Genomic DNA, 25771 nt, shown 5'->3' on the forward strand with positions numbered 1-25771 from the left:
TGAGGTCCCAATAGTTCATTTTTTCTCTTGATTCCCTTGCCTTTTGGGATGTGTCAAGTAAGAAACTGTTGCGGTTGAGGTCAAGGAGGTTGTTTCCTGCTTTCTCCTCTAGGGTTTTGATAGTTTCCTGTCTCACATTAGGGTCCTTTATCCATTTTGAGTTTATTTTTGTGTATGGTGTAAGAGAGTGATCTAGTTTCATTCTTCTGCATGTTGCTTTCCAGTTCTCCCAGCACCATCTGTTAAAGAGGCTGTCTTTTTTCCATTGGATACTCTTTCCAGCATTGTCAAAGATTAGTTGGCCATACATTTGTGTGTCTAATTCTGAGTTCTCTATTCCATTCCATTGGTCTATGTGTCTGTTTTTGTGCCAATACTGTACTGTCTTGAGGATCACAGCTTTGTAATAGAGGCTAAAGTCTGGGATTGTGATGCCTCCCGTTTCGATTTTCTTCTTCAATATTACTTTGGCTATTCAGGGTCTTTTGTGGTTCCATACAAATTTTATGATAGCTTGTTCTAGTTTTGAGAAGAATGCTGGTGCAATTTTGATTGGGATTGCATTGAATGTGTAGATTGCCTTGGGTAGCAGTGTCATTTTAACAATATTTTTGGAATGTTTTTCCATTTCTTCGTGTCTTTTTCAATTTTCTTCATAAATTTTTTTATCGTTTTCATCATACAGATCTCCTATATCTTTGGTTTGGTTCATTCTTAGGTATTTTATGGGGTTTTTTGCAATTGTGAATGGGATCAGTTTCTTTATTTCTCTTTCTGTTGCTTCATTATTGGTGTATAAAAGTGCAACTGATTTCTGTACGTTGATTTTGTATCCTGTGACTTTGCTGAATTCATGGATCAGTTCTTCTAGGCTTCTGGTGGAGTCTGTAGGGTTTTCTATGTAGAGTATCATGTCATCTGCAAAAAGTGAAAGTTTGACTTCGTTGACAATTCTGATGCCTTTTATTTCCTTCTTTGTCTGATGGCTGATGCTAGGACTTCCAGCACTATGTTAAACAACGGTGGTGAGAGTGGACACCCCTGTCGTGTTCCTGATCTCAGGGGGAAAGCTCTCAGTTTTTCCCCATTGAGGATGATGTTAGCTGAGGGCTTCCCATAGATGGCTTTTATGATGTTTAAGTAGGTTCCTTCTATCCCGACTTTCTCGAGAGTCTTTATGAAGAAAGGATGCTGTATTTCGTCAAATGCTTTTTCTGCATCTAGCGACAGGATCATATGGTTTTTATCTTTTCTTTTGCTGATGTGATGTATCACATTGATTGATTTGCGAATGTTGAACCAGCCCTGTAACCCAGGAATGAATCCCACTTGATCTTGGTGGATAATTCTTTTTATATGCTGTTGGATTCGATTTGCAAGTATCTTGTTGAGGATTTTTGCATCCGTATTCATCAATGATATTGGCCTGTAGTTCTCTTTTTTTGCTGCATCTCTGTCTGGCTTGGGAATCAGAGTGATGCTGGCTTCATAAAATGAGTCTGGAAGTTTTCCTTCGATTTCTATTTTTTGGAATAGCTTGAGAAGAATTGGTATTAATTAAGTAAGTTCCTTCTATCCCGATTTTCTCGAAGGTCTTTATTAAGAAAGGATGCTGTATTTTGTCAAATGCTTTTTCTGCATCTATTGACCTTAAAAATAGTTGTGATGAATTTAAAAATGCTATAAATGAGGTGCATAATAAAATGGAGACATTCAATGCACGGACTGAAAAGATAGGAGAATAGGTGAATTAGAAGACACAATTATAGAAAAAGAGGAAGCCAGGAGAAAGAGAGATAAACTGATCCAGGAACATGAAAGGAGAGTTTGAGAACTGAGCGATACAACCAAACAGAACAATATCCGTATCATAGGAATTCCAGAAGAGGAAGAGATAGGGAAAGGCGCTGAAGGAGTCCTTGAACAAATTATAGTTGAGAACTTCACCAATCTGGGGAAGGAAACAGACATTGAAATCCAAGAGGCACAGAGAATTACCCTCAGACGTAACTTGAATTGATCTTCTGCACTACATATCATAGTGAAACTGGCAAAATATAAGGGCAAAGAGAGAATTCTGAAAGCAGCTGGGGATAAAAGAGCCCTTATATACAAAGGGACACCTATCAGAGTAGTTACAGACTTATCTACTGAAACTTGACAGGCCAGAAGGGAATAGCAGAAGATCTTCAATGTGATGAACAGAAAAAATATGCAGCCAAGAATCCTCTATCCAGCAAGCCTTTTATTCAGAATAGAAGGAGAGATAAAAGACTTCCAAAATAAACAAAAATTGAAAGAATTTGTCACCACTAAACCAGCCCTACGAGAAATCCTAAAGGGTACTCTGAGGGAAATGTTGCAAGGAACACAAGGGACCAGAGACACCACTACAAGCAGGAATCCTACAGAGAACACAATGACTCTAAACCCATAGTTTTCAATAACAACACTGAATGTAAATGGACTAAATGCTTCAATCAAAAGACATAGGGTAGCAGAATGGATAAAAAAGAAAATCCATCTATTTGCTGCCTACAAGAGACTCATTTTAGACCTGAGGACACCTTCAGATTGAAAATAAGGGGATGGAGAAATATCTGTCATGCTACTGGGAGTCAAAAGAAAGCTGGAAGAGCCATACTTATATCACACAAACTGGACTTTAAAGTAAAGCAGTAACAAGGGATGAAGAAGGGCATTATATAATAATTACAGGGCCTATCCATTTGGAAGAGATAACAATTATAAATGTCTATGCACTGAATACGGAAGCACCCAAATACATAAAACAATCACAAAAGAAACAATCTATGGATAAGAATGTGCTAATAGCAGGGGACTTTAATATTCTACTTACAGCAATGGATAGATTCACTAGACAGAAAATCACTAAAGAAACAATGGACTTGAATGACACATTGGGCCAGATGGATTTGACAGATATATTTAGAACTCTACATCCTGAAGCTATGGAATTCACTTTCTTGTCAAGTGCACATGGAATATTCTCCAAGATAGATCACATACTGGGTCACAAACAGGCATCAATAAATATTTTTTAAAAATGAGATCATACCATGCACATTTTTGGATCACAATGCTATGAAATTTGAAATCAACCACAGGAAAAAGTCTGGAAAACCTCCAAAAACATGGAGGTTAAAGAAGACCCTACTAAAGAATGAATGAGCCAATCAGGCAATTAGAGAAGAAATTTGAAAATATATGGAAACAAATGAAAATGAAAATACAACAATCCAAACTCTACGGGATGTGGCAAAGGCAGTCCTAAAAGGAAAGTACATTGCACTCCAGGCCTATTTCAAGAAACTAGAAAAAGTGCAAATACAAAATCTAACAGCGCACCTAAAGGAACTAGAAGGAGAGAAACAAGAGCACTCCAAACCTAGTAGAAGAAAAGAAATAATAAAAATCAGGGCAGAAATAAACAATATAGAATAAAAAAAAAAAAACCAGCTGAACAGATCAATGAAACTAAGTGTTGGTTTTTTGAAAAAAATAAACAAAATTGATAAACCTCTAGCCCTGCTTCTCAAAAAAAAAAAAAAAAAGAGTATCCACATAGACAAAATCATAAATGAAAATGGATTTATTACAACCAATCCCTCAGAAATACAAGCAACTATCAGGGAATAGTATGAAAAATTATATGCCAACAAACTGGACAGCCTAGAAGAAACGGACAAATTCCTAAACACACGCGCACTACCAAAATCACAGGGGAAGAGATAGAAAATCTGAAGAGACCCATGCCTAGTGAAGAAATGGAATCAGTTATCAAAAATCTCCCAACAAATAAGAGCCCTGGGCCAGATAGCTTCCCTGGGGAATTCTACAAGACACAGAATCTGAAGTAGGCCGCGGGCTCCAAGCTGTCAGCACAGGCCTACACATGGTACAAACTCACAAACCATGAAATCATGACCTGGGACGAAGACGGACACTCAACCAAATAAGCCACCTAGGCGCCCCAGGGATTTGACATTTTTTAAAAGTTTATATTTAAAAAATTGATGGGCACCTGCGTGGCTCAGTTGGATAAGCGTCCAATTCTCGGTTTCAGGTCAGGCCATGATCTCATGATTTCGTTAGTTCGAGCCTTGCATGGGGATCTCTGCTGACAGAGTGAAGCCTGCTTGGGATTCTGTCTCTCACGCTCTCTCTTCCCCTCCCTTGCACATGCTGTCTCTATCTCTCTCAAAATAAATAAATAAACTTAATTTTTTTAAAAAATTGAAGAACAAGGGATGTCTGGGTGACTCACTCAGTTTAGCATCCCATTCCTGATTTTGGCTCAGGTCAGGGTCCCAGGTCCGTGGGATAGAGCCCTGAGTCGGGCTCCACACTCAGCATGGAGCCTGTTTAGGAACCTATTCCTCTCTCTCTGCCCCTCCCCCACCCACATGCTTGTGCACACACACTAAAATAAAATAAATTAAAAATTTTTTGAAGAACAGTAAATCCTGAATTATGCCATTTTAGGTTTTAAAAGGCAAATACCTAAACACATACAGGATTCCTCATTTTGCATAATGTGGGGCCATAAAAATGTGTGATCTGAAACCATGCAAAGTAATCTTTTTTTTTTTTTAATATTTTTATTTATTTCTAGGAGAGAGAGAGAGACAGTGTGAGCAGGGGAGGGTCAGAGAGAGAGGGAGACACAGACTCTGAAACAGGCTCCAGGCTCTGAGCTGGCAGTCAGCACAGAGCCCGACACGGGGCTGGAACCCACAAACCACGAGATCATGACCTAAGCGAAAGTCGGACGCTTAACCGACTAAGCCACCCCAGTGCCCCCCATACAAAGTAATCTTAAGAATCAATGGAGAAAACACACTTTCCTGGGTCTTGAAGAGGGACTTAGAAATTTTTCCTCAATATACTTCTGGTTATTGAATACTTGACAGTGATCCTTGGATTGTTAAAAAGGAAAAAGAAAAACACATGCAGAAAAATAAAAAGTCATCTGACAAAAATACTATTGTTTTTCTAAAAAGATACAGAAAGTGTATATAAATAGAAATATTCCATTAGATTGTTTTTAAATTGTCTTTATTAGATTTTTTAAATTATGAAGTAATACATATCTTTAATAAGTGAAACAAGTCAAAGACAATAAGGAAAATGTTAATATTATTTCTGGACTTTATTTCGTTTCATTTGTTTCTGATTTATGTCACTTTCCTGCCAACTGTTAAAGCAGTTTGAAGTAAATTGTAATAATCTGGTGAAGCAAAACACTCTCCCTATACCATTTTTTTTAAATAAAATGTTCTAGGGTATTCTCAGACTTTATTTTGTCATATTACCTATAAAATATGTTTGTTCCATTCTAAGATATGCCACTGAAATTCCATTTAGAACTGCATTTTGTTTTTGTTCTTATACAATTTTGTGTTTATATCTTGAAACATGGTGTGTGTCTCCAATGTTGTTTTAATTCCTTGAACGAAGTTAGAAAATTTTCAATAGGTATCATATCCTTTTCGCTAGACTTACTCCTCTAAATATTGAATTTTTGTCACTAACATGAGTAGGATCTTTCTATTTTAATCTCTGACTAAATTTGTTAGTACAGAGAAAGGCTATTTAGTTTTATAGATTTACTTTGTATCCAGCAAGCTCATTAGATGTTCTTAACAATACTAGTTTTTTCATTAGTTTCTTAGGTTTTCAAGATATCCAATCCATTACAAGTGCATATAAAGATAATTTTATCCTTATTTCTGATGTTTATATTTTAAATCAATTTTATTTATCTTAGTAATAAAAGCACATAATTTAAAAAATCAAATATGCTAGAAAACATAATTAAAAATAGTTCCTTGCCACACTCACTTTTGATCTTGAATCTTCAGATGCAACTGCTCTTATTTTTATTTTAGCTATTTCTTCTGACATTTTTATAGTATTTATACTTTCAAATGTCATACTTATATTAGTATCTTTTTATTTTTATTTTTTGGTTTGAAAACTATCTATTGACTTCCTATAATGGAAAATATGTATTTACTGTCTTAAACCACCCCTTGCCCACAAGTGTATTCCTCATTCTCTAAATACGGTTTCATCACAATAAACCATTTTTTTCATATTCACATAGTCATATATCTATAGTAATATTAATTATAATATCTATATCTACATCTAATAGTAGATATTATCTATAGCAGAGCTACACACGTAATGGCAAGGACCATCTTTCTCTTACTGTACAACTTTTCTTTTTTCCTGAAGTTATTAATGGCTTTTGGTTTTTATTTTTTCTTTGTGGGTTTTTCTTTTTGTTTGTTTTGGTTTGTTTTGGTTTTTAAATGTTTATTAATTTTGAGACAGAGAGCAAGCAGGGGAGGGGTAGAGAGAGAGGGAGACACAAAATCCAAAGCAGGCTCCAGGCTCTGAGCTGTCAGCACAGAGCCTGATGTGGGGCTTGAACCCATGAACCATGCGATCATGACCTGAGCTGAAGTCAGATGTTTAACCGACTGAGCCACCTAGGCACCGCTATTTGTTTCTTTGTTTTGCATGTGTGTGCACATGTGTTCTTATTATCTTGTTTTACTTAGTTATTCATTAGCATTGCTGTGGATACATTCTCTCAATACATTTAAACACATCCAATAATCTATTGATTTTGTTTCTTTTTTGGAGATCTCTTTTCTGTGGTCCTCTAACTTCCTGCTTTGAATGGGACCAGCTGCTCTGATAGTCAACAACATAGCCATAATTCTGGACTTACATTCACATTAGCCTTTCACAACAGTCCTTTGCTTCTCAAATGTTTTTCCTGTGTTTCATTCATTTCAGGTTTTTCATTGTCTTTCTCTTTCCTGCTTTACTCCCTACTGTAAGCCAGATAGAAAATAGATTTTGAGAAAGAAGATAGAAAATAGATGTTGAGAAACATGAGCCATTAAACAAACAAACAAACAAACAAACAAACAAAAGGCAGAAGAGGAGTAAGCTGAAAGAGAGAAAAAAATGTGTCACCTGAGAGAAGGAGATAATATCTAGGAGAAGGTTCCCAGAAATTACACGTGGAGGAGCTGCGTTTAGAGAGGGAAGTCTTCCCACAAACATCAACAGGAAGAATTGAAAGATAGACTCTGTTTCTGGGAATTTGGCAGACTAGATTATGTAGGCCAACCCTCCTGCTGAGAAAAATTAAAAATGCTGGATAGAATAGAAGAAGCATTTTTAAGCATCCAAAGCCTGGCTAAATATTAGATTTATTATATTTGCTTTTTGACAGTCAAAAGAGGTCAACCAGTAATAATTTCACATGTTTCAACCCTAATAATAAAGAGTTAACAGGACAAAAATATAAGGGAAAGAGGAAACTCCAGAGAGGTAGGAGCAATATTTGAGTTGCTTTTGCTCTGAGGGCATTTATTGATCCAGCCAAATTCGAACTCTGATTTATTTTCCTGATGGTGAGAGGGCAAGTATCAAAAGTGAGAAGTATAATAGGAGAATCTCCCCCACATTAAGCTAAGAACCTAAAGAGCTATGCCCTCACAATAAAGATGAATCGGGGAGCTTAATGAGAGTTGCTGAGTCACTAAGCAGAGGGTGTGGGGACTACCCCCCTCCAGAACCTGTCATCTTAAGTAGGCCATTATGGAGATTTGCATCCCAAATTCACATTTTTAGGGTAGTCTGGAAGTAATCTCAACTGTGAGTTTAGTTTAAAGTGGTCTTTAGCTGGTAGCCACCCTAGGCAGCTAGCAGAAACAAATGCAAATCCTAAAGGAAAGCACTTCATCCCACAAATACTTTTTCAAGAACAATGAGCAACATACAATAAAATATAACCAAGTATATAAGGAAAAAGACAGCAGGAGGGAGAGCCAATAGAAACAATGAGTAGCAGAAACAGCCCTCAAAAAGGGCCAGCTATTAGATTGTAAGACACAGAGTACAAAATAATGACACTTGGGATGTTTAAAGATATTAAAAGCTTAAGCATATCTGCAGAGAATAGGAAACTATAAAAAGTAATAAAGAAGATCTGAAATAGAAACTAATGGAACTCCTAGGAAGAATTTAAAAGGAATAATCAAAATTCAAAACTCAGATTTCTTTCACTTCCATTTTTTATTGTGGTAAAATATACATGGCATAATATTTACCACTTTAACAAATGTTAAGTATATAATTCAGTAGCATTAAATACATTCATATTGTTGTGCAGCCATGACCACCATTCATCTTCAGAACTTTTCCATCTTTCTGAACTAAAATTCTGTATACTTTAAACACTATCTCCCCATCTCCTCTTCCCTCAGTCACTGGCAGCCATCATTCTACTTTGTGTCTCTTTGAATTTGATGGCTCTATGTACCTCATATGGGTGAAATCATACCATATTTTCCATTTTGTGTATGGCTTATTTCACTTAGCATAATGCTTTTAAGTTTCATCCATGTTAATAGTGTATATCAGCATTTCCTTCCTTTGTAAAAAAATTTATTTTGGTATATACACATAGCATAAAATTCACCATCTTACCCATTTTTAAGTGTGCAATTCAGTAGTATTAAATAGACTCACATTTTTGTGCAGCCATCACTACCATTGATCGCAAAGTCTCTTTCCAGCTTATAAAAACTGAAACTCTGTACCTACTAAACAATTCCCCATTCTCCTGTCCCCTCAACCCCAGTAACTACCACTCTGCCTTCTGCCTCCATCAATTTAACTACCGTAAGTACCTCATATAAGTGGAACCATACAGTACTTGTCTTTTTGTAAGACTTATTTCACTAAGTATATTATCCTCAAGATTCATCCATATTGTCACACATTGTGAAATATCCTTCTTTTCTAAGGCTGGATAATATTTTACTGTATGCATATACCACATTTTGCTTATTCATCTGATTATGGACACTTGGGTTGCTCAACATTTTAGCTATTGTGAATAATGTTGCTATGAACATGGATGTACAATTTGGTCTTTGAGGCCCTGCTTTAAACTCTTTTAGGTATATACCCAGATGATGAATTGCTGAATGATATGCTAATTCCATTTTTAATTATTTTAGGAACTGTTATACTATTTGCACAGCAACTGCACCATTTTACAGTCACTAACAGTGCACAGGGGCTCCAATTTCATATCACCAACTCTTGTTATTTTCTGTTCTTTTAATAGCAACCATCCTAATGGATGTAAGGTGATATCTCATTATAGTTTTGATTTACATGTCCTTAATGACTGGTGATATTTAATACTTTTCATGTGCCTATCAGCTATTTGTGTATTTTTAAAAAGTTTTTATTTAAGTTACCATTAGTTAGGGGCACCTGGGTGACACAATCAGTTAAGAATCTGACTTCAGCTCAGGGCATGATCTCACAGTTTATGAGTTTGAGCTCCTCATCAGGATCTCTGCTGTCAGCACAGAGCCCACTTCAGATCCTCTACTCCCCTCTCTCTTTGTCCCTCCCCTGCTCTCTCTCTCTTTCTCAAAAATAAATAAGCATTAAAAACATTTACATTCTCATCAGTTAACATACAGTGTAACATTAATTTCAGGTGTATGATACAGTGAGTCAACTCTTCAACAACAAACACCTGATGCTCATCACAAATGCTCTCCTTAATCCTCATCACCTATTTCTTAAAATTTTTATTTTTCATTTAAATTTCAGTTAGCTAACATAAAGTGTAATTTTAGTGATGAATGGATAAAGAAGATGTGATACACACACACTCTCTCTCTCTCTCTAGAATATTATTCGGCCAGAAAAAAGAATAAGATCTTGCCATTTGCAATAACATGGATAGACCTAGAGAGTATTATGTTAAGCAAAATAAGTCAGAGACAGACAAAAACCATATGATTTCACTCACATGTGGAATTTAAGAAACAAAACAAATGAGCAACAAGAAAAAAAAGAGAGAAAGGCAAACCAGGAAACAGACTCTTGACCGTAGAGAAAAAACTGATGGTTACCAGAGGGGAGAAGGGTGGGAGCATGGGGGAAATAGGTGATGGGGATTAAACAGTGGACTTGTGATGAGAACCAGGTGCTGTATGGAAGTGTTGATCACTTTATTATACACATTAGTCTACTTTTGATGAATTGTCTATTTAAGCATCCAGCTTCATGGGATTTTCTTCCTTTTTGCTTTGTTTTGTTTGGTTTGGTTTTTGCATGTGGATATGTAGTTTTCTCACCATCATTTGATAAAAAGATTGTCATTTTACCATTAAATAATCGTGGAAGTCCTGGTAATAGTCATTTGACCATATGTGAAAGGGTTTATTTTATTGTATTGGTCTATGTCTGTCTTTATGTCGATACCACACTCTTTTGATTACTAGAGATTTGTAGTAATTTTGAAATTAGAAAGTGTGAGTCCTATGGTTTTGTTCTTCTTTTCAAAGGTTGTTTTGGCTATTCAGGGTCCCTTGAGAATCTACATGAATTTTAAGGTAAGTGTTTCTATTTTTGCAAAACATCATTGGGATTTTGATAGGGATAACATTGAATCTGTAGATTTTAGAATTGACATTTTAACAACATTAATTCTCATTCATGATGTGTTTCCATTTATTTATTCATCCTTGATTTCTTTCAACAATGTTTTGTAGTTTTCATTGTATGAGTTTTTCAACTCCTTGGTAAATACCTGAGTATTTTATTCTTTATGATATAATTATAAATGGAACTGTTTTTATAATTTCCTTCCTAGTTTGTACATCATTCATGTATAAAAATGTAACTAACTTTTGTGTATTGATTTTGTAACCTGCTAATTTGTTAAATTCATTTATTATTTCTAACAGTTTTTGTGTGTATGTGTGTGGAATCTTTAGGCTTTTCTTTATATAAGATCATATCATCTACAAACAGATAATCTTACTTTTCCTTTTCCAATTTGGATGCCCTTTATTTCTTTTTTCTTGCATAATTGCTCTTCTAGTACTATGTTGAACTGAAGTAGTGACACCGAGCACCCTTGCTTTGTTCCTGATCTTAGAGCAAAAGTCTTCAGTCTTTCACCATTGAGTATGATGTTTGCCTGTGGTATTTTCATATATGGCTTTTATAATGTGGAAGTAGTTTCCTTCTACTCCTAGTTTTTTGAGTGTTTTTATAATGAAAGGATGTTGAATTCTATCCAATGCTTTTTATATAGCAATTGAAATAATTATGTGGTTTCTTCCCCTTCATTCTGTTGATATGTCATATTATACTGATCAATTTTTGTATGTCGAACCATCCTTGCATTCTAGGAATATAGCCCACTTGGTAGTGGTGTATAATTCTTTTAATATGCGGCTGAATTCTGTTTACTAGTATTTTGTTGTGGAGTTTTGTATTACTTTTTAGAAGGGCTGCTGGTTCATAGTTTTCTTTTCTTGCAGTATCTTTTTCTGGCAATGGTATCAAGTAATGACAGCCTCATGGAAGTATTCCTTTCTCTTAAATTTTTTGGAAAAGTTTGAGAAGGATTGGAATTAGTTTTTCTTTGAATGTTTGGTAGAATTCATCAGTGAAGTCATCAGGTCCATGGCTTTTCTTTATTGGGAGATTTTTTATTACTGATTCAATATCCTGACTAATTATAGATCTATTCTGATTTTCTAGTTCTTTCTGATTTAGTCTTGGTATGTTTATATTTCTAAGAATTTGTCCATTGCATTTAGTTTATCCAGTTTATTGGAGTACAGTTATTCATAGTACTTTCTTGTAATCCTTTTTTATTTCTATAGAAACAGTAGTAATGTCTCCACTTTCACTTCTGATTTTAGTAATTTGAGTCTCATCTCTTTTTTAATTAGTCCATTTAGCTAAAGGTTTGTCAATTTTGTTTATTTACTTTTTTTTTTTTTGAGATGTAACTTTATTTTTTTTTTTTTTTTTTTTTACAAATAGTTTATTGTCAAATTAGTTTCTACATAACACTCAGTGCTCATCCCCAAAGTGCCCTCCTTCATGCCCATCCCCCCCTCCCCCCCACATCCATCAGTCCTCAGTTTTTGTCAGCATTCAAGAGTCTCTCATGGTTTGCCTCTCTCCCTTTCCCCCACCATTTCCGCCCTTCTTCTCCCCCTTGGTCCTCCAGATGGCCAACAGACACATGAAACGATGCTCAGCATCCCTCCTCATCAGGGAAATACAAATCAAAACCACACTGAGATACCACCTCACGCCAGTCAGAGTGGCTAAAATGAGCAAATCAGAGAACTCTAGATGCTGGCGAGGATGTGGAGAAACGGGCACCCTCCTGCACTGTTGGTGGGAATGTAAACTGGTACAGCCCCTCTGGAAAACAGTGTGGAGGTTCCTCAGGAAACTAACAATAGAACTCCCTTATGACCCAGCAATAGCACTGCTAGGAATTTACCCAAGGGATACAGAAATGCTGAGGCATAGGAGCACATGTACCCCAATGTTCATAGCAGCACTCTCCACAATAGCTAAAACATGGAAAGAGCCTAAGTGTCCATCAACAGACGAATGGATCAAGAAGATGTGGTTTATCTATACCATGGAATACTACATGGCAATGAGAAACAATGAAATCTGGCCATGTGTAGCAACATGGATGGACCTTGAGGGTGTTATGCTGAGCGAAATAAGTCAGGCAGAGAAGGACAAATACCATATGTTTATTTACTTTTAAGAACCAACTTTTGGTTTCAATGATTTTCTCTGTTCTCCAATTCTCCATTTCATTGATCTCTTCTCCAATTTTCATTATTTCCTTCCTTCTTCTAGCTTTATTTTTAGTTTGTTCTTCTTTTTCTAGCTTCTTAAATAGAAGCTTAAGTTACTTAAATAGTAAATTTAAGTTGTTGACTTGAGATCCCTCTCGGTTTTCTAAATGTTATAGCTATAAATTTACCCCGTCCTGCCATGTTTACATTGTCTGATCCATTTTAATATGATGTATTTTCATTTTCCTTTATCTCTAAGTATTTTATCTTCCTTGTGATTTCTTCTTCAATCCACTGGTTGTTTAACATTGTGCTGTTAAAATTTTTAATTGCCTGGGTGGTTCAGCGGGTTAAGTGTCCAACTCTTGATTTCAGATCAGGTCATGATCTTGTGGTTCATGAGTTTGAGCCCTATGTCAGGTTCTGCGCTGACAATATGGAGCCTGCTTGGGATTCATTTTTCCTCTCTCCCTGCCTCTCCTCTGCTCATGTGTGTTCTCTCTAAAATATAGATAAATAAACATTTTAAAAAACAGTGTGCTATTAAATTTCCAAAATTTTCTGAGTTTTTCAGTTTGCTTTTTTTGTTAATTTCACATTCTTTAAGAACATCTTTAAGATAATTGTTTCATCTCATTGTGAACAGAGAAGATACATTGTACATTTAAAATTACATCTTTTAAAAATTTTGTTGAGACTTCATTTGTGACCTAACATATGGTCTATGCTGGAAAATGTCCTCTGTGCACTTGAGAAGAATGTATATATATACTGCTGTTATTGGGTGGAAAGTGTTCTATATATGTCTGTCAGCTACAGTTCGGTTAATGTGTTGTTTAAGTTCTCTATTTCCTTGCTTATCTTCTGTCCAAGTTTTCTACTCATTGGTATTGTGGGTGCAATATTGAAGTCTCTAACTATATTTGTAGAAATGTCCTTTTCCCCCTTCAGTTCTATCCATTTTTACTTCACATATTTTGATGGACTGTTATTAGGTGCATAGATGTTTATAATTGTTATATCTATTTCTATATTGAGTTTTACTAACATATAGTGTCCTTCTTTGTGTCTTACAAACTTTTTCCATTTAAATCCTATTTTATCTATTCGTGTAGTCACCTCTGCTTTTTTTAGTTACTATTTGTATGGAATATCTTTTTCTATCTTTTCACTTTCAACTTGTTTATATATTTGGATCTCAAGTGAGTCTCTTATAAATAGAATATAGTTGGATCATGTCTTTTTATCCATGTTACAATTTTTGTCTTTTGATTGGAGATTTTAATCCCTTTATATTTAAAGTAATTGTAAGCTAAAGAGGAAGTTGCTTTTGTCATTGTTCAATTCTTTTCCTGTATGCCTTATAGATTTTTGTCTCTCATTTCCCGCACTACTATCTTCTTTTGTGTTTAGTTGGGGTTTTTTGTTTGTTTGTTTGTTTGAAGTGAAATGTATAAATTATTTTCTCATTTCCTTTTGTGTATATTCTATAGCTATTTTCTTGGTGGTTACCATGGAGATTACATTTAGCACTTAAAGCTATAATACTCCAGTTTGAATTTATATCATCTTAACTTCAATAACATAAAAAGAAATCTCTGTTCTTTACAGCTCTGTATCTTTTGGTTGCTGATGTCACAAAATTACATTTTTATACATGTGTTTCCCTAAACATAAAGAAATAATTTTAAATTCATTAGTCTTTTAAATTATGTAGGAAATAAGATTTGAAATTACAAACAAAAGTTACAATAGCACTTGCTTTTACACATATAATTTTTTCTTTAAATGTAATCATCTCTTCAATCATGTAGAAAACAAAAAGTGCAGTTGCAAACTATTGTTATAATAATTTTTGGTTTTGGAATCCCTGATGTATTTTCCTTTATTGAGGTCTTTATTTCCCCATTCTGCTCACATTGCTATCTAATGCCCTTCCATTTTACCTTGCAAAGAATTCCTTGAGCACTTCTTGTAGCACAGATCTAGGGGTCACAAATTCTTTTGGCTTCTGTTTATATGGAAATGTCTTTTTTTTTTAAATATTTTTCATTTATTTCTAGGAGAGAGAGAGACAGCGTGAGCAGGGGAGGGTCAGAGAGAGAGGGAGACACAGACTCCGAAATTGGCTCCAGGCTCTGAGCTGGCAGTCAGCACAGAGCCCGACGCGGGGCTTGAACCCACAAACCGCGAGATCATGACCCAAGCGAAAGTCGGACGCTTAACCGACTAAGCCACCCAGGCGCCCCTATATGGAAATGTCTTAATTTCTCCCTCACTTTTAAAGGATAGTTTTGCTGGGCATAGCATTCTTGGTTGGCATATTTTTTTTCTTTTAGCACTTTGAATATATTGGTCCACTGTGTTCTGTCCTCCAGCATTTCTGATAAGAAATCTGTTGACAGTCTTATTGAGGATCCCTTATATATGACAATTCATTTCTCTCTTGCTGCTTTTAAGGTTCTCTGATCAAGATAGTAGTACAGGAAATGAGAGACAAAAATCTATAAGGCATACAGGAAAAGAATTGAACAATGACAAAAGCAACTTCCTCTTTAGCTTACAATTACTTTAAATATAAAGGGATTAAAATCTCCAATCAAAAGACAAAAATTGTAACATGGATAAAAAGACAAGATCCAAGGGACTTTTGAATGTTTGATTATAATGTGTCTCACTGCAATTCCCTTTGAGTTCATCTTACTTGGAGTTTGTTAAGCTTCTTTGATGTTTATATCCATGACTTTGATCAAATTTGGGAAGTTTTCAGTCATTATTTTAAAAAATATTCTCTCTTCTTCTTCTTCTAGGACTCCTACAATGCATATGTTAGTGATGTTAGTGAATTTTATGGTGTCCCACAGGTACCATAAGCTCTGTTCACTTTTCTTCAACTCTTTTTCTTCCAGTTCCTCAGATTCAATAATTTTCATTGTCCTGAGATCAAGTTTACAGGTTCTTTCTTCTGCCTACTCAAATCTGCCTGTGAACCTCTAGTGAACTTTTCATTTCAGTTATTATACCTTTCAGTTCCAGAATTTCTTTTTTTATTTTGTTTTTCTATTTCTTGATAATTTCTATCTCTTTATTGATATTTACATTTTGTTCACACATCATTTTCTTGATTCTCTCCACATCTTTCTTTATCTCTCTGAGCATCATTAAGATGTATTTATTTTAAAGTCTTTGTCTAGGGATGCCTGGCTGGCTCAGTTGGTAGAGGATGCAACTCTTGATCGTGGGGTTGTATGTTTGAGCCCCATAGAGGGTGTAGAGATTACTTAAAAATAAACTCTGTTTTTAAAAAAATACAAAAAAGTCTTTAAGACAAATAAATAAAGTCTGTCTAATAGGTCTGCCATTAGGACTTTTCAGGGACAGATTCTATTGACTTATGTTTTTTCTTTGAATGGGCCATACTTTCTTATTTCTTTGTATGTCTTATAACTTTTCGTTGAATTCTAGACATTTGAATCTAGTAATATGAAATTTACTGTGAATTTGAAAGCAAATTCTCCTCCTTCCACAGAGTTTGCTGTTTTTTATTACTGTTTTTGTATTTTTGTTTTATTGCTATAGGCTGTCTCTCTGAAGAGGAGCAGATTGAATTATAAACTTAAGATCTTCTCAGGTCTTTTCTGAGCCTCTAAATGGGCATGTGTGATCATTTTCTAATTTTCCTTTTATATGCAGTTGTTTTTGAATGTCCTAGTCTCTGATTTCTGGCTCCCAAAAGGGGAAAAAGCAAAAAATTAATAGAGTGAAAAGAGGACAGTAGCCCTTTAGGACCTTGGATGTCACTTTAGCCACATGAAGAGAAGCTTCCGATAATGGAGGGAGGTATAGCAACAATAGCTGCATGCCTCTTTGACTACATATCTGTGATCAGCAGTAGCAATCAGTGATCACAGATCCTTGGTATTTGGAGGACAGGAAGACAGTCTTTCTTGACCACCATGGCTCCTGTAAGCTGTATGCAAGCTGTTCTAGGAACACATGCACAGCTGCCTGCCACGTGGAAGATGGGTAGCTGCTACTGTGCTAAGAGCTGAAATTGACCAAAATTAACCAATTTTACCATCCAAGTATTTTAGTGGATGTTACAAGCCTTCAATAGACTCCAGATCTCCAAAATAGCTATATCAAACATATTCTTCCAGCACAATGGATGTTTAGGTAAGGAGACAGATTTTTGATGCTTCCTCCTCTGTCATCTTCCCAGGATCCTCCTCTAAACTCAGATTTTTAAAAAATGTTTATTTTAGTTTTTGAGAGAGAAACAGAATGCAAGCAGGGTGGGGCAGAGAGAGAGGGAGACACAGAATTCAAAGCAGGCTCCAGGCTCTGAGCTGTCATCATACAGCCCAATGCAGAGCTTGGACCCACAAACCACAAGATCAGGACCTGAGCCCAAGTTGGACACTTAACCAACTGATTCACCTAGGTGCCCTAAACTCAGATCTTTTAATAAAAGGTTAGAAAAAAGCTAAAGAAAGAATTTGGGAACTGGAAGTTAAGTTCATAGAAATTATTTAGAATGAAGCATTGAGATATATAAAAAATGGAAAATATGAAAGAAAGGTTAAGAGACATGAAACATGAATTTGAAGATACATATGTATTTAATTAATCAGAGGAAAGCACAGAAAGAATAAGGCAAAGTCAATATTTGTAAAGATAATGGCTAAACACTTTCAGAACTGATGAAAGTTTGGAATGTGTTTCTAGGTGGTGTTCCTCAGTAAATACATAACAAAACTTGCTCTTCTATTATATTGTTGTGGGTGTTAGAAGGACTTGGGAAATTTTTAAATTTTATTAAACCAAGATTACATCACACCACCCCCTGAGCTAAAATACGGTTTAAGTGTGATAATGCACTGCAAAATCAGCCTTCACTCTTAATAGGAATGATAATTTCCAGCCCAGCTGAAATGGAGCAGAGGAAGTTCTTTAGAACACTGATTTCAGGTTAAGATTCCTTTGAAATCTCCCAAAAGAGCCATGACATTTCATTTTTAAAAATCAGTATTATTGGTGAAAAAGCATAACTTCCTCAGAAGATGAAAAAGAAAATCCCACAAGGTTTTACATCAACAACCTAGGCTAAGGCGCCAGAAAAATTTCACATGCTGTCTTGTCATGAGTTACAATCATTGTTCTGGGAATTTTCTCAGGGCTTGGCGTTTTTCCTTATAAACAAAACCACATATCACTCTTGAAACTGTCTGATAACTGGAATGCAAGCAATTGCAGCATCTTCTTCAAGCCAAAGAATGATACCCAGTGCCTCCCATAAACCAGGAGTTTGTTTCATTCTTCATTTCCTAGTGGAGCTGCCTCCACTCCGGACACATATGGAGAGAAACATCCTCAGATATCTTCAATCTGGCCCCAGGCATCTCACACATGGACCTCAGCGGTCCTTCCTCCTTTACCCCACAGAGCCTGATCTCCACCTGGAGATCAAGGATAAGGTCTCTGAGGACCTATTAGTGTGGACATGAGTTCTTTAAGATCTCTGGATTAAGTACCCATGGCTTGTACAGCATGTCCCTTGTTTATAAGTTAATTCTGGGATAAAGTTTACAAGATAAAGTTTTGACCTCTTGGATAAAGGGATGTAAGCTCAGAGATAGTTTAAATAAATCAGGCCAAAACATAGAAGAAATTATCATTAGCAAGCCTCCCAGTCATCTTTTTTTTTCTTTCTAGTTTCTCTCTGTTAATATCAGCTTAGTGCATCTCTTCATTAAGTAGTTTTGATCTCTACATGCTCCGAACACAGAGCTTTCTGATTCCTCCGGACATAGATAAGGGACCATCCTACACTTTTGTCTTGTAACCACCACTCCTGGTTGTGGTGCTGGACCCTCTCTCACAGGTACACAAGAGAGACCACAGTAGGATAGGCAGTGGGTGGGGCGCCTGGGTGGCTTAGTCGGTTAAGCATCCGACTTTCGCTTAGGTCATGATCTCGCGGTTGGTGGGTTCAAGCCCCGCGTCGGGCTCTGTGCTGACTGCCAGCTCAGAGCCTGGAGCCTATTTCAGAGTTTGTATCTCCCTCTCTCTCTGACCCTCCCCTACTCACGCTGTCTCTCTCTCTCTCTCTCCTAGAAATAAATAAAAAAATAAATAAAATAAAATAAAAACATTTAAAAAACAAAAAAGGATAGGCAGTGGGTGACTCACAGGTATTCTTAGCTGCCTTGACAGTCTTCTCTCAGTTCAGTCTGGGATCTCCCTTTCCCCAAATTCTTCTCTACTCCAGCTTCCTTTACTTTCACAAATACTCTTCTTTTTTTAATTTTTAAAAATTTTTAATTTTTTAAAAAAAATTTATTTCTGAGGGAAAGAGAGAGAGAGACAGCATGAGCAGGGGAGGGTCAGAGATAGAGGGAAATACAGAATCTGAAGCAGGCTCCAGGCTTTGAGCTGGCTGTCAGCACAGAGCCCAACATGGGGCTCAAACCACCAACCTGAGCCAAAGTTGGACACTTAACAGACTAAGCCACCCAGGCTCCCCCACAAATACTCTCCTTTGTTCATAAACCTTCAGTGATTTCCCATTGTCTTAGTGATCAAGACCAAATTTGTTCCTTTGGTTTTCAAGGACTTCCTTAGTCTGAACTCAAATCCCACCCTGATTTCCAACTTGTTTGCTCTAGTGATTCTCAACAAGCAGTGCCCTACAGGGTTTTTGGAAATGCATGCCACAAGGATGGGGTGGTGACTGGCATTTAGTAGGAAGGGTCTATGCATATAAATTGCCCTTTAATGGGACTCCCAACAGTCCCACACAGTGAACAATTATCCCAACCTGATGCCAGCAGTGCCCCTATTGAGAAATGCTGCTTGATTCTGGCCAAACTTGTTCACTCTTCATCCATCAAACCAGTTATGTGTGTTTGTCCCTGCTGTTCCTTCCCACCTGGAATTTCCCTCCTTTCCTCCCAGCTTATCTGAGTTCTACTATTCATAAGGCCTGACTTTGCTTGAATACCCTCCTGAAGCCATCGCACCTTCTGAACCCTTGAAGCAACTGTCATCTACCATTGAGAGGCTAACAGTCATGTGAAGGACGTGGAATCTGGAGCCACACTGACCTGAGTTTGGTCTCATTCTGCCACTTTACCAATGTGGCCTGGGGAGAGTCACAGCTTCTAGCCAAGTCTCGTTTCCTCATGTCCAAAGTAAAGGTGATAACAGCATCTACCTTAACAGGTTTTATGAGGATGAGATGCTACATGGTACAGTAAAGTGCCCGGATTCACCTGGCATGTAGTAGTAATTCCACTAATGCTCTACAAGTTTTAACTTTTTTCAATGCAATATATGTATTCAATAAACATGTGTGGATATAACATTTTCCCCTAAGACTGTCTGTGGAGTTAAAGCACTAGGTCCCATCATTCTAGACAGAGATTGTGTAGGCAGAGACTCATTTTTAATCAGTCACATAAAATGACTTAGAACATGAGCCACTGGGAAATAACAAAAGAAGAGGAACCCCTGGGAGGCAGCATCCCCTGAATTTTGACTTTACGCTAATGCTGAGTATAAAACCAAAGCGCAGGCTTAAAGAAGTCCACTCTCTGAAGTATGTGCACAGCCCAAAGGAGACCTAAGAAGAGAAACAGGGACCCATTTGAGAGCAGTGCCTACTCAACTCATGGACACCACAGAATGGGAACAAGGCGCTGTCTCTCTGACACAGTATGTCATAGCCAAGCCACCTCCAGAGCTTCTCTTGGCCACTTCCTTCTTGCTCTATGCACTGTGAAAACCCTCAGTTACCTTGGAGTCTTTCCAGCTTGGCTTTGCTCATGGCCTGAGAAACATCATTGTCTCCTAGTCAAGGAATGGCAGATATGGTCAGAGAACAGCTTCACTGCATTTCCCTAATGACATAGAGCATCACAGATATTCAAGGAAGTGTGCAAGTGTAGACGCCAAGCAGACCCAGGTTCTCTGGCCTGATCAGAAGCCCAAGTCCCAACAAGCTGTGCACTGGCTCTTAGCAAGCACTCAGGGACTAAGTGATGAAGGCTGAGAATATGACTCACTCAGTAACCCTTAAGAAGTGAAAGTTGATGGAATTCCTAATAAGAGATGACTAAGAGAAATATTGTAAATCAGGGACCCTTATCCAATTCCTTCTTACAATTTCCTACTTTTAAAGCTAACCGCACTCCAAAACTCTACGATGACCCATCAAGAGTATTCTAGCCCACCTCCCTCCCACCCCCACAGAGAAACAGTTCAGGCATGAGGCACTGAATTTGTTGCAATTTGAAGACAAGGAAGTGGTCCCAAGCAGACCCAGGTCAATGGACTGATGGAGCACACTGTACCTTCCTGTGTGGGAGGAAAAAGGAGGAGGACAGGAACTGAGGCCTGGCTCTGCCACCAAGTGGCCAGAAGGTTCTGGGCACCTCACACAGCTTCTCTGGGTGTCTGTCTCTGTATTTATTCCATCAGAACATTGTCCTATAAAGATTACTTCTATGATCATGATGATTTAGTTAAATACCCAACTGACATTTTTACCTGAAGGATTGGTAAGTAGTTGGGGTGATTACGTTGTTCATTAGACTGTTGACTCTTCCCACCCACCATCCATAAAGGACCTTGAAGACATCACCCAGATACATCTGGGGGGCCTCAATACGACCAGGTTATATGCTTCTGGCTTCAAGTCCTGGCTCAAGCTCAGCTCCTGACACCTGTCATCTATCGTTTGCTCCCCTGGACTGTCTTTTCTTTGTGTGTCCACTGATTCTGCTCCCAGGCCTGGGACAAGGCAAGCTAAATCAGGGCTCTGGCCTGAGGAGAGGGATCAGATGGCATTTGTGATTCAAAGGCCAGACTCAAGAAGATGCAGTGACTCCACTACCCACAATCCATCAGCGGTGGATGGTGTTCAGTCAGAACACTCATGTGAGAAATGACAAACACCAACTCAGGTTCTTATTCTTAGAAGGAAGGTACAATGAGCGCCCTGAGCAGAGCTGGAACAGATAATGATTGTACAACACATGCTTGTAGACACCCCTTTCAATGCAGAGTCCCACCACAAGTTATGAACGGAGAGCCATGATCATTCGCGCTCTTGGGGAATCTGTCCAAAAGAACCAGGCTGAGGAGTCCTTCCTGGCCAAGGACAAACACAGCCTCTCTTCCTAGGAGCTGGAGAAGATTCAGTGTCAACATGGGGAAGAATGAGTCCTTCTCTAGCCCACCTCCAGCAATGCAGGCACACGTCAGGGGCCAGCTAGATGCCTCTTCCCGGCCGTCACACTTCTGGCCTCCTCAACTCAGAGGTTTTACTAGAGGACAAAAACCTTAATGAATTAGAGCATAGATCAACATTCTAAATTCCTCAGATCATTTTTGTAAGATTTTCGTGTAACAGAAAGAGAAATCATACAGTAAAGAGCACGTCTCTGGTGTCTCTTCCGCTTCTTATAGGGACTCTAATCCCATCTTGAGGACCTCACCCAGAGGACCTCATCTAAATCCAATTACCTCCCAAAATCCCAACTCCTGATACCATCACACTGGGGGATTGGGGCCTTAATATCTGAATTGGGAAGGGGGAGTTCACAAATGTTCGGATCATAGAAAACATTCAAGTTCTATGTCATCAGTATCACTGGGGCATGTAGAACATGTCTTTTTGCTGCTCAAAACCTTTTCTGGCCACAGCTCCCTCCCTATGCAATAGCCAAGGAAGCAAACCATGTGTAACCCCCTTTTCCTACTGGGTTCCTGGGCAGAGTCAGAAGGGTAAGGAGGTGGCAAGGGGGTGGTGAAGGGAGGCAGACCTTAATTTGGGGATTTGGTGGTTTTAGACATAGATCCTGAGCTTCCATCCCAACATTTGGTATATGGCTGGGGGTGCAGGCCTATACTCAGGCCTTCTAGAAGGCCTGTACTCTTCTGGACCAAAGAGTAGAGCAGGGACTGTTCCTGGGCCAGCACCTCTTTCCCTGCAGGAACACATAACTTGGCAGCATCTGAGGCCTATGGCAACAGATGAGCTAGTGCCCTGGCTGGGAGCCCTACAACATCAGCTAAGAGGGTTCAGAACTGAACCTCAGCCCGGGTTTATGGGGCTGGTTGCCTCTCCTTTACATCCGGCTCAGGGCTTTGCTTGATTTATTCTCAGGATATGTTTACAGCCAGAGGATCTTCGTTCCTCACCCATCCAGTGATTCTCACCTATTTCCTTGATCGCATCTCCCCTACGCCCCCTCCTCCACCACTGCTGTAACACTGGCTCCTGGGAACCTAGACAGCAGAAGAGATCATTTCTGCCAACCCGGCTGGCATGGGGGAGGAGCTGGAAGTTTCTGTCGGTAATAGGCTACCTTCTTCCCTTGCATCAGCTTGAAGAGGCTGCACAACCCACTTTTCCTGGAATTTGCTCATCTGCTCTTGTAATCCTGGGCTGAGTGATGTAATTAATGCCTCTCTGTCCCCCACTTCCTGTAATGATTTCTTTTACAGGCCCCGTTGAAGCCGGAGGCCCACCAGACGTTTCCATTTTGTTCCTTCCATTTCTCCCTTCACCATCGCCCTTACAATCCATCCTGAGACCTTCTGAATAAAGCCAGAACAGCACATTCTTGTTTTTGGCTCACACTTTTCTCTGGTTGAAAGCTCACTGTGTTTCCCTACAAACCGAGAAGCTTCATGTTGAGTATCTCTGAGAAACTCTTACTCAGTTGATTACAACATTGCTGAACTTTTGGCAGAACGTATGTTTATCCATTTAATTATCATTATTAAGTTTCTCTCCCACTCAAATTTTTGGCTTTACATATTATATCATTTTTGGCTGAGTGTCCATGGCTTGGGGGAGGGGGTCTATAGAAGGGTAAAAAGATACAATTACTCCTATTGACTATCATGCTGTGTACTTAAACCTTCATTTTCTCCCAAGGGTAAATAATTAAGAGCTATCCATGGAACTAAGCAAATATTCCTTTCTTTAAATCAATTTCCTTTTCTTCCCTTAGTTTCCCTTCCATTGTTTCTGTCCTCACCAACTCTTACTCATGCCTCAGTCACTTCCTACTTGGGTTAGAGATGGTTTTGTCTCACCACTGGTCTCAAATGATGTCTTTTGAATATTTCAGAAGCCAGACAGACAGCAGGACCATTGATTCTACGTTCTGGAAGATAAAATTTTAGTCATCTGCTTTACTCACTCATGAAGCACACTGAAGGATTAAAATCCTAAGCACTTATTCAGACTTCCAGGGTTTTGCTGTCCTAGTAATTACCATAATTCATACTTCACCTGTTATATATGCCTTTCTTTCCTTGGCGTATTTGTGGGTGACCATTTCTAAACCACTGGTCAGGGGAGACAATAGAGGAGCTATGAATAGCCCTCTGTGGGAGGCCCAGGCCTGCCTGCTTTCCCACCCAGATCCATGGCTCCCTTGCCCTTGAACCCACCTGTCTCCACGGCATGGTGCTATTGGAGGGACTCTCTGACACCCTGGGGTGCCTCAGCCTGAAAGGACCCCACATTTGGCTCTGCTCTAATGCCCATTGCCTAACAACTATCTGCTTCTTTTGCTCACCAACACGCCCCACCAAAGTTCCCTGTTCTAAGCCTGCTTCCTAGGACCAGCGCAGAAAGCTGGAGCCAGAGCTAGTCCACAGTTCTCAGGGAGCCATGTTCTCAATGGGTCTGGGCCCATGCAGGGACATGTCTTCTCATGACTGGGATCCGGAGAGTCTTTCCCTTCTCTTTCTCCTCTAGTAAGTGGACCTCAGAGAACCAGCCTTCTCTCACCACTTCTGTCTGGGCCTTGTCCCTACTGCCGCAGAGATGGCTACCTGAACACCAAGACTGTGTGTGCTCTCTGGCCAAATATGGGATGGTCCTGCCCCACCGGCACTACACTTCCCACCTCCCTGGTGTCCAGGAGAGGCCATGTGACTAGTTCTTGCCAATGGAATGTAAGCAGACATGCAGAGTCATGTCTAGGTTGGTATCTTCACAAAGCAGATATGACTTCCCCACACTCTGCTCTCCATTTGCTGGCTAGAGAAATAGCAGGTCAAGGGAAAGGCAGACGGCAGAGATACAAAATGGAAGGGCTCCAGCCCCTGACATAACATATGGAAGAAAGTCACCCATTGACCAAGAATGTCTGCCTTGGACCATTGCATGAGAGACACAAAGGCCAATTATGCTAAACCACTGAGAAGTGGGGGACCATTTTTTACAGTCTCTGGTATTACTTCCCCTTCTCCAGCGGCCATCTGTGGCTCCCTTTGCCTCTGGGGCTGCCGTCTATTTTCCCAAGGGGCTAATTTCCCCACAACAGCTGAGACCGCACCCTGAGGGCAGGCGGTAGAGCCAGTTTGGAGCCTCTACACCTTTGGGTGAGGTGACTTCCCCTATGCCTTTGGGGTTATTCCCAGTGTCTCTCTCCCCAAAGGGATGTCTAACAGGTATTGCTCTGGGTGCTGTGAGGAGGCTGGGGCTCATTCCCCTCTAGGGGTGAGGCTAGGCCATCTTAGGGTCAATTTCCCAGGTACACACCTGCACCCTGACTCCACGGTTGCCTGGCCTGTCTCTGTCTCATTCTTCTACCTGCTAAGTGGCATAATGACGCCTGCCCCACAGGGAAAGTGTGAGGCTTTCAGAGGATGAACCCCCAGAGTTCCAGGTAGTAGAGTGATGGCTCAGGAAATGTTAGCTCCCTTCCACATCCACCCCCTCTTTTCTGAGGAAGAAATCCAGATACAAAATCTTAACCGTATGGCTGCAGATCGCCCAGAGAAACAAAAGAGGGGAAAACCCCCTAAGAATCCACGATGGCCAAGCCAGACAGGGCAGGTCACTTCTGGCTGCTCCCTTCCTGCTTGGGGGTGAGCTCAGCAAGACTTGCAGCATTCCAGGGAAGTGAGCTGTCAGGGCCAGTTGTCCAAGCGGCCTGCGCCTTGTCAGGAGGGCCATCCCAGGCCCATCATGACTGCTCAGCAAACTCCCACACCCCGCCAGGAGCCTCAGGAGGGGCTGCAGGTGCTGGACGGCAGCC

Source organism: Hyaena hyaena, unplaced genomic scaffold (assembly GCF_003009895.1).
Source record: "Hyaena hyaena isolate Hyena2069 unplaced genomic scaffold, ASM300989v1 scaffold_95, whole genome shotgun sequence".
Classification (NCBI taxonomy): Eukaryota; Metazoa; Chordata; class Mammalia; order Carnivora; family Hyaenidae; genus Hyaena; species Hyaena hyaena.